This window comes from Acanthochromis polyacanthus, chromosome 18 (genome assembly GCF_021347895.1).
Source record: "Acanthochromis polyacanthus isolate Apoly-LR-REF ecotype Palm Island chromosome 18, KAUST_Apoly_ChrSc, whole genome shotgun sequence".
In the NCBI taxonomy this organism is placed as follows: domain Eukaryota; kingdom Metazoa; phylum Chordata; class Actinopteri; family Pomacentridae; genus Acanthochromis; species Acanthochromis polyacanthus.
Window position 1 is genome coordinate 10,081,216 of NC_067130.1, and position 16,143 is coordinate 10,097,358.

Sequence of the window (16,143 nt, forward strand, 5' to 3'; positions counted from 1 at the left end):
TTGATCTCATTTGCAGTGGTAAAAATTGCACTAGTCATTAAATCCAGCTTATATAACCCTAACCGTTCTTTTAGTCCCCTCACCTAACCCTTAGTTCAAGCCAAGCTGTCTCCAATGCTGTCAATTTTGCATGAAAAATGCATTAATCGACCGATTGACACTTAATGACATCAGTCAACAACACTCACAAAGGCTCTTTCATGTGCTTATGCACACCCCTTCAAAGAAAGTGGTAGCAAATGAAGTTCAGATATGATTGGTATGCATTATATCAGGTTAGACATTAGTATTCTAATCCAGTGCTCCCTCTCCGCGCACATCAACAGTCTGCTGCAACGAGAAACCTTGAACTCTTGAATAGCCGGACGATCTTGGGTTGTCATAATTTTGTTACGGTTGTGCTGCTGTCGAGTCCTCGCATTGCTCAGCCGCATTTAAAGTCGTTCTAGTGACAATTTGTTCACCCATAGTATTAGTTAGAGATTTAAAAAGAATAAGCAGCAAGCATCGCAAATGTTTCAGCCATTGCAATCATTACAGCACTTCAATTACAGACAAAATAGCCACAGATGGAAGAGGCTTATCCCCGTTAATATTCATTTGTTTACACTCATCTTTTTGTTGTTTTTTTTGTCAGGCAAAGACAGCAGACACACACACAAAAAATCCTCTACAACTGGGAAGTCAATTGATCCGTTCAGCTCGATTAAATGTATATGTCAAGAGCAGTTGTAGAAATGCTGCCTCACCATTCAATGTCTTTTTCTTATCTGCATAAATCATCCCACATCACACCAATATAAAACCATCAGCTCTACGCCAGAGGCTGGTATTAAGTATCTAACATCAAAGGAAAGCTGGGAACATTTAAAAGCATAGGAGAGGGGGAAATGTGCAAACTGAACAAAAGGAAAGGAGAAAAAAAAACAGTCAAATGCAATTCATGGGGCAGTGGAAAAAGGGAGATGAAAAAGAGCAGGGGGGATCACCAGTTTATCTCGATATGGATCATGGCGCAAGAATCTAATGCTATCAAGTGGGAGTGGTTGTTCAGTAGAGGAGTACTGAGAAGCCTCAGGGAGCCTCAGATTGCAAAGCTTGATACAGTATTTGTCATGTGGCTGGGTGACAAGGGCACAGACATCTGCTGACATCTCCTATCAGTGGCAGGTAGCAAATGACAAATGGCTTTCGGTGCAGCTGGTTATTAACCTGCTGACTCTGGGTCAGAGGACATGGGCAGCAGGGGAGGGTTACATGAGCTGTGCTCAACAGTGGCACAGGCCTTTAGGTGAAAGGAGGGAGTTGGCGGAACAGACATCCTCTCAGAAAATGACAGAATTCATAATGATGAAGCTCATGGTGTCATGTCAACTCGCAGGATTGCTTCAATAAAGGCAGTGCAGGGCTGGAATGAGTGATATTTTCCTTATCCTTTTCCTTTATGCTATTTGCAAAAAGATGTATGTTTGTTTTGTTCTTGTTTATTTGATTAAATCTTTCAATCCATAAAATGCCAGAAAACAGAAAATAGAAAAAAGCGACCTCAAGTAAATCTTCATCACTGGATATCCTCTGTTCTACGTTACTTTTAAATCAATGTAAAAATCCTTAAATTTGTGAAACGGGAACTAGAACATGTTTGTTTTCTTAAATAACTCGTGTAACAATAAAACTCAATTAATCCCATTTCTATAGGCTTGCATTTATGTGATGTTATCTATTTCTATTTTTATTTTTTAATATTATTTTTATTGTCGACTTGATTTAACTTTATTTTAAGTTAATTTTGTTCTTAATTTTGTTCTTATTTACCCTTCATTTCATCCCTCTTCTCCCATCTCTCCCCTTCTCCACCCCTCTACCCCTCTACCCCTCTACCTCTCTACCTCTTCTGTCCCTCTCAACCCGCCGGCCAGCAGGCAGATGGGTCCCCCCATATGAAGAGTCGTGTTCTGCTCAAGGTTTCTTCACTGTTAAAAGGGTGTTTTTATATGGGCTCTGTAAAATGTCTTCAGACAATCTGACTTGTAATTGGTGCTATATAAATAAAATTGAATTGAACTGAATTGTATTGATCAGTCTTTTGCTGTTCAAGGTTCTTATTGAGTATCCTTCTTTTCTTTATAGTCCTGTCTGTAAAGCACTTTGTAAACTTTGTTTTTAAAAGATGCTAGGTTAATAAAGTTATCATTATTGTTGCTGTTGATATCACCTTGATAATTGCTTCAGCATCAAATCAGTACACATATTATTTTTAATCTCCTTACAGCCTGTTAGAGGACACTACACTGGACACAACCTCCTTTTTGTACATTAATAGACCTGTGAAATGTTCTGTATTTTTGCTGACTACAGCTTATGATAAAATTTTGTAGGGTGTGAAATTCTTAAATGCCATAACTGCTGGCTGTTTAACTCTTTGTTAAATCTTTGGGCTGGAGACATGCAGCTTGACCTTTCAAGAGATAAAGCTTTGTCTTCTGGGCCAACAGTGACGCCCCTCGAGCTATCTGTAACCATTAACAGATCTTATCTAGCTCTTGTCAAAGTTACTCAGATTGCTTTAAATAACTAGACTCATGGACAACAATGACACTTCTTTTGATTGAAGTTAAAAGTGATTTCCCTGTGAAGAAGCAAAAAGGAAATCTTGCAGTAACAGAAGCACTCGTGTGGAGGATAGATGGACAGTAATAGAGTTTCTAAGGTTGTTATGCAGCTTGGTGCGATTGTTATGTAGATGAGGAAGCTCGGTAAGCATGCTATTTTAAGACAAAAGAATGGCGCGTGTGTGTGTGTCCTTGTCTTTTGTGCTATGAGGCTTGTCATTGGGCACCGAGCCAGACGTTAGTGGGATATAGGTGTATGGCCTCAAGGTCTACTTGTAATTCATTAGGAGGTACATTAATATCGTGCATATGTGCATGACTGGGTGCAAATGTGTAGACTGTATAGGTGTGACTGAAGCTGGTATGCTCTCAGCAAGGGTTTTCAGCATTACTCCTATACCAAGTCCAAGGACAACTCAAAGAAATGCCATAATGAACATTTCACAGACAAGGAGAAATGTGTGTGTGGATCACAGAGACATTGTGACACATCTTGAGGCTTGGATCCTCACTCATTTGAAGTGTATTTTTTTCTTGTGGGTTATCAGCTCTGTGACCATAAAGCAGTGGGAGACAGACTGAAAGACATTATGATGATCACATTATTCACAACTGCTCCAGTAAGTGCAAGACCGGCTTTGAATGGTCCACTTATCTGAATCTGTAAAGGACGATATCCATGGATTTGTACTGTTAATGACATTAACTACAAACAGCGTGGTCTCTACATTATAAGTGACCATTTTTCAAAGCATATGCTAAAAGCAGTTAACCAGTATGTAGGTTTTAAATTCATTTCCTGCGTCGCAAAAACAGTTATTGATTTGAGTTAGAGAGAATCCATTAGAAAACAGAAAATGTGTGCAATTTGTTGTTGAAGTTCTACAGTTGCAGCATGGTGCTATAGCTCACAGTAATGATCATTTACTGACTGTGATACATGTCGCAGTTGTCCTTCCATAGTCGGGAGCTTTAGAGTGATACATTTACGGAAAATGGGATGTTGGGGAAAGTGTGACTTTGCCCGTCTTGCAATAAAACAGGCTGCTGTTTAGCAGACAAAAGTGCCCTCATCTTTGAGTCTTGTTGCAACAACAGTGCATATCTATCAAGTCAACTGCTACTGTGCACAATTCAATTATTTCTCCTAATTATTCTCTGTTGTCACATTGGTTTGGGCTGCTCTGCAAGACTCAGAGTGCAGGATTAATAGTTTGCCAATGCGATATAGAGCAGTGCATTCCTCTGTGAACAAAACATTTTGTTGTGTGCAGCGACAACTGCAAAAAATGATATTTGACCTCTTGAATATCGGTTAATGAAGCAGACCATCGATGCTTTGTGACAGTCAGATTTTTGAAGCTAGTAGATAAATCAAACGCAAAACCGGCCCTGAAAACATTGGTTTAGTTCATTTTTGCCTTGAGACCGTGCCACTGAAAATTTGGTCAAAATCCTTGATGAAGCCTTATTATTTTCAAAATCCGCTTTGCAGGTACTTAATATACAGTTTGTTCAACATTCAATGTCAACCGAGCTCTTATTACAAAACGTGGTGATCATTTAAGTGCTCGCTCTGTTCCTTGCTGTGTTTTTCTCTCTTCCGGATTTTATCTGCTTCTCCTCAAGGATCATTCATCTTTTCTTCATCATTTGCAAGGTTGGGCTCCAAGAGCTGAGTTCAATTTTAGGTTTACTGTCGTTCTTACATTTTCCAAATTTTGCCTTGAGCAAGAGTGATTTCACTTCTCTCAGAGTTGGATATTTGATGAAATGATATTTTCCACCACCACAGCATAAGAACACAAAGGGCTGGGAGCCACCACACTGTGAGACGACTCAAATCCTAAATACTTGCTTCTTGAATTCATGTTGCTTGCCAAGAAATAAAGAAAAGCATGATTATTACAAAAACAGATGGGTCAACCTTTCACTCAAGCATCGGTTTAAGTCTATGCAGAATTTAGTAAAATACAATCAGTCTTGAGCAGACATTAGAGATGTGCTGCACTGTTTTCTAATGAATATTAATATATCTATTTTTTTTTCAAATCTGAATTTTCCAAAACAGTCTGCAACCTCTATCAAAGTGATATTACACTTGGCAATGTTGCAAGTGAAAGTGGCTCTCCAGCACTGAGCACGGACTTTTTCCTCATCATTGAAGCCTTCACTGCATGACTTGTTAAAATTTTTGAGAGCGGTTGTAAAGCTTTCATTGATGTCCGAAATAAAACCGGAGAAAAATGGTCACATCAACTGCTAAAAATGGGCAGAGCGGGAAAGTGGGAGAGGATGAGCTTCTATCTTTGACCATGTAGGACAGCAATGAACCTATTCGATATATATATATATATATATATATATATATATATATATATATATGTATATATAAAGACAATGTTTGTGCGGTGAAAATGACTAAACTAGGTGGAATCTGTTTATCTTTTCTGACGCCTAATTTACTACACAAAGCTGCTTTGCTCGCTAAAAGCAAATTCCACCCAGAAACTGAATACATATTTGCTGTTTCAACATTACAGTGTTTGAAATAGCGAGGATTAGCAGCCCTTTATGCTGAACAACAGAGGAAGGACTTCTAAAGATGTTATTCAAAGACAAATCTGAGCTGCTCCACTGATCACGAACAACGGAAAATTTCCTTTAAGACTGCGATGGTTCAGGCATATTTTCTGATTCACAGCTGGAACTCATTTGAAAAGAGTATCTGTGAAATTCTACGAGCCCGCAGAGTCAAAATCTAATTCATTGTCAATGGACCATCTCCAGAACGAGTTACCTGAATACATCTCCAATTCAATCTTCAACGCTGTTATTTCCGTGGTCGGATATCATAGTGTGTATTTGGAGATACTGACTAGACAGTCTGAAATTCTGTTCTGAGGTAGAGGGCTGTCCTTTAGAGGTTCTACATGGTCAAAATCCATATTCATTGTGTTGTGTGGTTGTTGCTGTTAAGATATGAGTGGTTGTTGCTGTTAAGATATGAAGATTTTTACTTTTGCCATTTCGAAAATCCCTTTACAATTAGATGGCACACCAATTTTACAAGACAGTGACAATTTGACCTCATTGCTACAAACCACCATGAACCAATAGTCAGCCAGCTCAATCCTTGTAAAACAATGCATCTTCACTGCCTGATGCCTCCAAGTGAGCCATTCCTAATAAGCAGCTGCCTCACAGTCCACCGGGTTTATTGATTTACTAAAGCAAGTAAAGCACATCATATGTTGTACTATTGGCTGCAAGAGTGAACACAACAGTCTGCATGTACTCCCAGCATCAGAGGAACTGAGGAAGCAGTGGAATGCTTTTTCTACTGATGGGAATGTGCCCAAAAAAATAGGAAAATCTCATCATGCTGGGTGGCTAATGTGGCTACACATCAGTGCTGTGTGGAAATTATGAAGCTGAGGGACATTCAGGGATTGTGGAAACTTTAAGACGGATTCAAAAAGCATAAACAAAGATTTGCTGGGTTATTGGTTTTTCATCAAGTTTGTTGTGCTTTACTGAAACCTAAATTCATCCAGGGTACACATGCTTCTTTCCTGCTCTCAGGGCTCACCAGTACTGCAATTCTCATTTTTAGATTTTCTTTGTTTTTCTTGTCATACAATGGAACAACAACATGACTAGAAGGGTGTTAGAATTCCTACACTTACACTAAAATATTGATTTTATAACCACAACGTTGTCTGACAAGCTCACTGTACATGAGTTAAAAACAATGTCTGTGTTACAAATTCTGCAACATCTCCATGTAAAATGAATGCAATGAGATGAATGAGATGAAAATCTGAAAGTCACACTCTGGGGATATGTGAGGCAGTCAGTAATTTGCCAACAGTATAGGACCTCTAAATTCAGACACCAACAACACCGTGTGCACCACACAGTTATGATCAGAGTTTGGAAAACAATAATTCCTATCATGACGACTAATTTTAGCAAAATATACTGTATTATCTAGAAGCTGGGAAACACGTGTGCTCATGCAGACATAGTTTTCTGCCTGCCTACACAAAAACACATGCTCCCAAATGGTTAGCATTAATCAGTATAAAAGTGATCATAGCAGTGCAGAGTCAGTGATTGTGCCAGCCTGACAGCTCAGCTCCTTGACAGTTTGTCAGCGCCGCAACAAGTCCGTGTCATCAACATTTACTATGATGAAAGCTGGCACCCTAAAGGCACTTTGCTGCCTGTCATTACATACGTGGTGTAGCGCGTCAGTCTTCTGCTGACTGCAACCCCACTTCTCTTTGCTCGGGCTGCGCACAGTATGGATGACAACACAATAGGCAGATGAAAATTCAATAATTCATACGAGCGAATGCGGATGGATTCATTGGTTTCAAATGTCTCAGCCCAAAATGAAAGCAAGGACAGAATAGGAGAGGTGAAAGGATGTGTAAGCCAGAGACAAGCAGTCAGAGAGGCAGAGACGGAAAGGATTTATCAGTCTGACACTCATCAAAAGTATCAAGAATATTAGCATACCTCCTAGACATTCAAATTCTGCTTCAAAACATACCTGACAGCTGTGACAATGGCAAATTTTGCATGTTTTCACTGCAACTTCGCACCGCTGTCAACTGTCGGCAAGAAATGTTCATCAGCAGCAAAACAAACAGGTTGAAAATAATGCTTCTTTGATTAGTTAACAAATGTTTTTGATGTCACATCCTCCCAAAATGCTAATTGTACCATTACCATTTCTCACGGCCTGAAGGGAGCTATGGAATATTTAGGAACTTACAGAATGAGTTCCAAAAGGCATGCAGGGTGCCCGTTTCAATTTAACACCCGTGCAGCGAAATGCCACCCTAATGTCTCATTACAAGCACTAATGAAAATGCTGGCATTCACACAAAGACTTAAAAAGATGAAGACAATTAACAATGGATCAGGGCTTTTTTTTTTCTTTTGAGGAAATGTCAGAGTATTGTTTACACAGGGGTGTCACATAATAAGGTGTGTTGATCCAAAATGCTGGAACCAGGAACCAGTAAAAGGGATCATATTTCTCCCATGTTAGCTTGTCTTTATTGGCTCCCTGTATACACCCTGTAAAACATACAAAGTACCTTATTGTGCCATATTGCCTCAATAGAGCACGCCACTCTCAGACTGCAGGCTTAATTGTGGTTCCTTGAGTTTCCAAAAGCAGAATTGGAGACAGCCGTCAGTTATCAGGCTCCTCCGCTGTGGAATCAGCTCGCAGTTTGGGTTCAGGAGGCACTCACTCTCTGCTTTTAAGATTAGGTTTATAACTTTTCTTTTTTTGACAGTCCGGGCTGGCTCAGTTGACTCCTGAACCCTCATTTAGTTATGCTGCTAGGCATCTAGGCTGCCTGGGGAGTTCCCATGATGCACTGAGCATCTCTCTTCTACTCTTCCTACCTTTATATATCACCACTCCATGGCATTGTGTCTTCTCTCTCTTAGTTTGTTATTTGTCCTCTCTCTAGTAATCTCTCTCTACACATTTTTGATCTTCAATCACTGGCCTCGCCAATTTCCTTTTATTGTTCTCCTAAGTGTTTTCTGTCCTATTTCTATTTGCCATCCCTTCCTCTTTCCCTTTTACCCACACCCCGACCGAGCCAGATGGCCGCTCTCCCTGGGCCTGGTTCCGCCGGAGGCCTCTTCCTGGTAAACGGAAGATTTTTCTTTCCATTGTTGCCTAAGAATCTTTGAATTTGCCGAGTTTCTCTCTGTAATATAATTTTTAAAGGTCTTCACCCTCTTTTACTAGATAAAGTGCCTTTAGAGAACTTATGCTGCGAACTGGAGCTACATAAATAAGATTTAATTCAATTGAAATGATCGCTTTAGCTCCAGTGTTGCATAACTTGCTCCATGTTGTTTTCTCATAGTCAATAAGCAATAATAAAGGTTATCTGAAAGAGGTGCAGCACCCACAATTTCAGGCACTTTAGGCAGAATTCTTTAAATTCACTTCTCCTTACCTGGCCAAATGAACTCATTAAACATGCATCTAGCATTTTTCAGTTGAAAAAACAATGACCATGACAGGTGACATGAAAAATGCATTACTGCCCTGCATATAACGCTACTATATGAAGTCTCATGCCATTTATTTCCAGAAAGCAATAAAGGAAGTGGGAACAGTGAAGGTGATTTTTTTTTACAAGAGTTCTAATAATATTCTGTCGATAGTACTGAAATTTCTAAGGATAATTCAGTTTGTGAAATGAACAACAGCAAACAAATGAGAAAGCAAAAAGCTGTGAATAGTTTGCTCTATTCAATGCGGTAGACTGCTGTCGCTGTACTTCCTCTCTCAATCAGCACCGTGGGATCCAATTCTGTTGACTCAACACCTGTTTCCCTGGATGACCTGTTTTTCACCTCACTTCCCCACATGCTCTCCACTGCAGAGGCCGCTTTATGCACTGCACACTTTACGACACCTGGCATTTCTCAAGACGAAATGTATAAGTAATTTCACAAGCAGCTACATTACTCTAAACAAATTTGTTAAAAAAAAAGTTTATTATTATTTTCTGTGACGACTAAATGTTCCTTAATGAACCAGTCCCTAAATCCATCTGAATTACTCACAGCTCTCTTAGTATGTACGGTGATAAATGTAACGCTTTCTACAGTTGAACTACAGCCCTGGAAGAGAATACACAGTTGTCAATCAATAAATACTTCATTTAAAAATGTAATTGATGAAACTAACTTTCTAGAGTTTTCCTCTCAATTTTCCGCGTGTGCAGGAGGTAACAGTCAATAGTGCAACTCTAATTGGATTCGTGCTGGTTTCTGGTCCCAACACCTCCATCCTCTCTTGCTCAGAGCCATGGTCAAGTGTTTGTTTTAGTTGTAAAGTATTTAATAAAGTACGATTATCGCTCGGTTGGCTAGCAACTGCTATATTTCTTGTAAGATTAATGCAGTAGTAGGGAAGAACAATATTCAACTTAGGCTACATATCTTAAAGTCGAAGAGTCTGGCTTTTTTTTTTTTTTAAAACACTTTAGGGAAATTTGGAGTAAACTTTTCTAAAAGTTTGTGCACTCAGTCTTGAAAATGGTCAAACCTGCAGCAGCACTTCAGCACTGAAAGCCCAAGGTTAATACAGACATTTTGTTCTTTGGCTGGCCCGTGTAGCTAGTTCCCAGCACATGGCATGTATTAATAAAAAAGCGCCTGCTCCCTGCTCACTCCTCTCTGATGTTTCCATCTCTTCACCACTGTCCTCATCATCACCTGCTGACTGCTTAAATAAATCTGTTATATCTTAACACACTTTGCAGCATCAGTCAGCAATGCCTTTTTTTTTAAATTCTTCTCTCTTCTTTCTCCTCCTCTGCATCGCCGCAGGTTTGCTCTTTTAATTTAAGTTTCTGCAATGAGTAGGTGCATTTAATGAGGGCTATGCTAACTGTCTAAGCGATGGATACTTTCAGCTCTGATGGCAACTGCTACATGGTGTTACACTTTTTATCTGTTTCAAATGCAGCTAAGATTGGATATCTATATACAGGCTACATTATGCAGAGGTAGGGGAAAAACAGTACTGGCTCACAGGGAAAATTTCCAAATGCCCCAATAGTCAGTTTGTGCCTGGCGCTTTCTAAATTTGTATGGCTGGTGCTCAGCATACTGCATGTGGAAAACAAAAACAGCAATTCCATTTAATATTAGTGAAGCAGGAGGAATATTACAGGACTTGAGACAGCGACAACTTTTTCCCAGAGAGTTCTTAGTGGGGTCCTCCGCAGAATCTCCTGCTAACGAGAGATCCTGCCGGTGCCACTCTGGCCTTATAGCTGATGTCCAAACCCATGCTAGTTCCCACTGTGCTCTATCACAGCGGCAGCTGTTGGACTGTGCACTGACCACCCCCCACAGAAAACCAATCATAATTTCAGAGACACCGCCAGTGTGCCTCCCAGCATGAAGGAGAAGGTGACTTATGACTTGGGAACACACAACCAAGGGGTGGCGCTAACACTATTAGGAAGTTGTTGTGAGTGCCAAAGAAAAGCAAATCTTTCATCATATTTTTATTTTATTTTACTTTTTTGCCTCCAAATAAACATCCAAGAAGTTAAATGAAAGTCACAGCATTATAATGCATCTTGCTTTTCAAACAAAAAACTAAATATATTTACATGCTTGAACAAAAAAAATCACAACATGGCTATTCACAGATATTTCTTTTCATTGTCCAACAACAAATACAAATAAGGAATAAATTATAAAGCAGGATTTGTTTTATAGTTGGACTACCAGACCTCTGGGAACCTGTTGTGACAGTGTAAATAGAATAAACAAATAGCTGCTTGCCATTCGCCCCACAGTGGCACAGTGGGACCTGGATTATTTCTCATTAGCATTGAATACATTCTGCCGTGTGTGTAATTGTTCACGTGCCCCTGTGTGTGTGTGCATGTCTGCATTTGCATGAGCGCTAGTGCATATGTACTGTATGTGTGTGCCTCGGTGTGTGTGTGTGTGTATTCACGCCTCCATTGTTACTCAAGGTCACCTCAGTTTTAAATAACTTTAATCGAGTCACATTTTAAAAACTGACACTTTTATTGTTCAATTAAGTCAAAATCTAATTTTGGTTTTTGCAGAAAATTAGCATCATTAACTCACTAAAAACTACTTAAAGTGTAATGTGTGGATCTATAAACACTTTGTCCCTTGTGCTCTTCAGGATTAGCGAGGCAGAGTGCCAAAACAAAGCAGGAGCCCTCCTACTCCTAATGTATTTAAAGTGACACATTAACGGGATAAACAGTCCCCTTATCTGCTGAGTGCATAGGCTTCTTCTAAAATGCTACAATCCCATTAACAAGACCTGTTCTGATTTCACATCTCTCTCATTCAGCGTTACTATAATGTCAGCCTTGTCCACGGATGGGAGTTGTCTGCCAGCACCAGTGTGGGAGGTTTAGGTGTAATAATACACACATCAAGACTTACTAATCCTTTGTTTTGGCCTCTTCGATTGAGACCTCGGTCAAATAAGAAGTGCACTTGCAGCGCTCGTGTCAACTCTGTGCCAAGCAAAGATAAATATAAAAAAATAACTGAAAACACGTACAGCATATATTGCTACCATCAAGAACGCTCATACTCTCATGGTATGTGATGTGACAGATGAAACCAAAGTGTTTTTCCTTCTGCAAAATATTTCCTTGTGTTGAATGTAGGGAAAGTTTGCATAGCCTGGTGTACCATGTCAGTTTATCAATTTATTGTGGTATTTACTGAGGAGTAAATGAGGTCAGCCACCATTTAACTGATTTGCATAAAGTCCTGCTAATGTCAGTCTGTTTTGACACATGTTGCAAGTCCAGAAAGCAATGGAGTGCAAAAGAATTTTCTGAGTATAAATCTTGGATTGGTGGTAAAAAAAAAAAAAGACACCTTAAAACAAATGTAATTAGTTCAGAAATTAAATGAGAATGACGAAGGTAACAGTGTACATTATGAATAGGAACTGAGAGATATTTGCTCACATTGACTAGATTACTTTGAAACAGATAACAGCACAGGCCTACTTCAAAGGTGTCACTGTGTTTCAGCCATATTGCACAGGACAAATGGACCCGAGTCTTTCAAAAGCAATGCCTTTGATGCCAGAATGATTTCCCAAAGACAAGCTGTGGCCGACTTTGTCTACATGGGAATCATCAAATTTATTTTTGGCTCAAGATTTGAATAAAACCAGACATCTGCTTTCGATGTTACACCATCTTGGTCTCACTCATCACAGTTACTGGATGGTTTCCAACACAGTCCTGCTTGGATGGTGGTCACCAGGCCAACAGTGATATCCTTTAACCAGCAGTGACCTTAAAACAGCGGACCATGGTGTGACCAGTTCAAAATGGACTGGTCAAAGATGGATTTATAACGGGAATTCCAATGGGAGCTAACTGTATCCCAGAATGTAGCTGTGGAGGAGGAGAAAATCTTAAACAAATTGGTCATGGATTTGGTAAATAATGGATTCTGACTGTCAGGGGTGACCAGATGGGATGTCTATAGTCAGCTGGTGCTTGGTCAAGTGAATCTTCTATACTCTTACTGGACTCCATCCTAAACTCACTAACCTCACATTGGAATAGATTGTAGTTTCGGAAGCAAATCCTGCTCTAATAGTTTGCTGAAAATGTTTCCATGCTGGCAGGGCCAGGTCTTAGATCATCAGCAAAGCACATATATATGTTTATATACATGTTGACAAGTCTCAGCAAGGCATTTAGGTCTTGGCATGATCTCTGGATTGCTGCTGTGTCCCACAGGTTGTTTTTCTGTTATCTTTTTTTTTTTTTTTTGCCATAATTGATTTTGCCATAAAACTACTCTGACAGACTACTTTGGAAAAGTACAAAAGTACAAAAAAATAAAAATCTGAAACTATTTTCTTCTTAACAGGAATTGATTTAACTTGATATGACACCTCAGGAGCTGCTTGCAGGAACAATCTTCCACCTCGCTGCGGTGACATATTGCATGAAAGTGTTAATCAGTCTCAGCTATGAAGTGGGTTATTTTGCACTGCTCTCTTGCTCTGTAGTCTTTACAAGCACGGCCACTACAGCAAGAAACAAAGTGCATCATTTAGAGGCTCCCATGTCAAGACTGTGGCGAGGCAAAATTAGTATGCTGGAGAGGGAGACATCATTACGGATCTAATATGCACAACACAACAAAATCAGCAGTCCGTCACGGGTAAACTTTTGAAAACGATGGCCCTGCACAGACGGCTTTATTACTATTGGTCTATCGCTGTGCTTTTTGTGCTGAAGCAGCATTAATTAGAGCCTAATCACTCAACAGAGAGCACATTTTGTGTTTATTTGCAAGACTAGTAAACATAACCAATTCAAGGTTCTCATGAAACAAAAACATTGAGAAAATGAAAAGTGGGGTAGACTTGTTCAAAAAGATTTGATTCATTCCAAAAATCCAAATTAATCAGGGTGATCTGAATGAGATCTACAATTTGAATTAATAATTTAAAACCTAACATAGGTTTGTGATCATTTCATATTTTTGTTCAGATTGGGGTCTTAAAGTTAGAGGAAGAAAGTTTGGAGTAAACATAGCTAATGACAAGGACTGCTATCCTGATTTGAATATTTTCTGAAATTAATGCCGAGCTATATATCATGATTTGCCATACTTAAACCTTCACCCTGTTCTCACAGCACTTTATCATGTGTGCTTTTCTCTTTTGAGCACCACTCTGCAACTTAAGAAGGTGTTTACTTAAGCCGGAGAGATTACTATTCTGCCTTGCACAGGACTAAAAGCCTGAGAATTATTTGCAGCTCTGCCATCGTTGTGCCATTTTTCACCGGCTTGTTTCATAAATCTCTGTCGCAACTTTCATGATGAGTAGTCCTCGCTGGCAGCCTCCCATCTGTGTGTCCCTTGGCTGCTAGTTCCAGGGCACAACCTCTGCTGCCATCAGTAATCTTGCCGTCATTTGATTCATTCCTTTCTTGGGCGACTTTTTTGAAATACTTAAAGGTTCACGCTCGGGTTCCTCAACTGTCTCTCTTCTTACAACACCTAAAGTGCAGTGTTGACTACCATTTTTCATTCTCCTGGATTCTAAAGCATTTATTTGTAAATGGTTGTATTTATATAGCGCTTTTATCCAAAGCGCTTTACATGATACGTCACATTCACCCATTCACACACTGATGGCGGAAGCTGCCATGCAAGGCGCTAACCACGACCCATCAGGAGCAATTAGGGGTTCGGTGTCTTGCTCAGGGACACCTCGATGTGAGCTCAACGGGCCGAGGATCAAACCGGCAACCTTCCAGTTACAAGACGGCCACTCTACCCACTGAGCAATGCCACCCCTGCTCTATTACCATGTTATCCCCCCCCACCCGGGAGGTATGTTTGTTGTCTGTATGTAGCTCAGTGTGGGTTTCCTTTTCTAAAGAGATGTAGTTTCGACTGACAACCTGCTACCCCGGCTGCCCTTTCCCATCCCTCCAGTCATTTCTGCTTTTTCTTTGTCAACCGAGCTGCGTGTTCGTGGTTGATACTACTGTAGTAAGTCTAAAATAAAGTACAAAATATCCTACTCTATTGATCAAACCTTCTTATGACCCTGCCTGTCATCACACAAATCTTCCCACATGTGCAGGCTTAGTCATTCTGCAAGTAAAGCAAATGTATTTGACAATGCAGTTTTATGAAAAACCTGGCTTCAATTTATCCTGACAATGATGCCATTAACATGATGAATAAATACAATTAAGACAAAAAAAATGAGACAGGATTCGGTCCTTGGCAAACAGGGACTTTTGATGGTTCCAGAGAAACAACACCACTGGATTGAGCTGGGCACACATTATGTCCAACACTGCCACTGACATTTGCAAGCCAGTCTAGAACATTACATTAACCCTCTCCAAGTGCTTGAACAGGTCCCTCCAATACTGAAATATCTGGGCAGGAAGCTATTGCCTCTGCCAATCAAATGTAAAGCATTTTATTTGCTAATGAGCAATGGCTGAAGGCCAGCAGGTAGAGCTACTCCTTTGTCTTTTGAAAGAACCAGTGCCACTTCATAAGGTCCTGTGGTTTTCTCTCATCCAAGTCGTGGACAGATTATTGGGAGGCTGCTAAAACTGTTCATCTGGAGCAGTGACAGCGATTCAAAACTGAAAATTGCTGCACTAACTGAAACGGGTCCATCGACTCTCTTAGAAGGCACCATTGTTTTTTTGTTGTTTTTTTTCTCTTCCTCTTTCTCAGCTGTTCTTCACTTCCTTTCCCCTCTTAGAAATCTCTCTTCCACTGTCAATGCATGTTTATGGTATGGGGAAAATATGCACAAAATCTGCTATAAATATGCCACTATAAATAATGAGCCTATGCTGATTTTTAAGAGTTAATTAATTTCCTGTGGGCATGGCTGTGTCTTGCCTGATAAATGATGGTAATGCCATTGGCATGCTGACTTGGGTCCCCTGTCACTGGAGATAAATCAGTGGTGCACTGAGAGGCGTCATGCCCCAGCTGCGTCCAACATGTTCACTTTAACTGGCTTCCTGACCTACGACAGAATTAGGGGGTGACCGTGGATGTACATCATCATAAGTCAAGTACTTTGTTACTCATAAGACAGAAGGATACTGATGTGAAGTGTCTAAAAAGGAGCCCTATATCTTAATTTACTGGATATTTTCCTTATTTCAGTAATGCATATTAACTGTAGTAATGTTTGTGGTACAACAGTTGCCATTCAATCAACTAACATTGAAAGACTGGTCAGAACTTCACTCAACTAAACTCAGCTACTATCAACAATCTACAACAATTACGATGTGACCAGGAAAAGAGTTTGCAGAATAGGGATGCTAGTATTCTGTCCTCCGTGATCTGTCACCATCATCAGTGAGCCTGCTACAAAAGATTAAAAAAAAAAAAACTGGGACTAGACCAACACACATTGGGTCATGTCCATTTGGCTTGCCCA

At 40.0% G+C, this 16,143-nt stretch overlaps 1 protein-coding gene across 1 annotated transcript in view; it reads right to left on the minus strand.

Moving 5' to 3' along the window:
- Positions 1–16,143, minus strand: part of LOC110959713 (astrotactin-2-like) — a 286,904-nt gene that overhangs the window by 236,629 nt on the left and 34,132 nt on the right. The window lies entirely within an intron of this gene.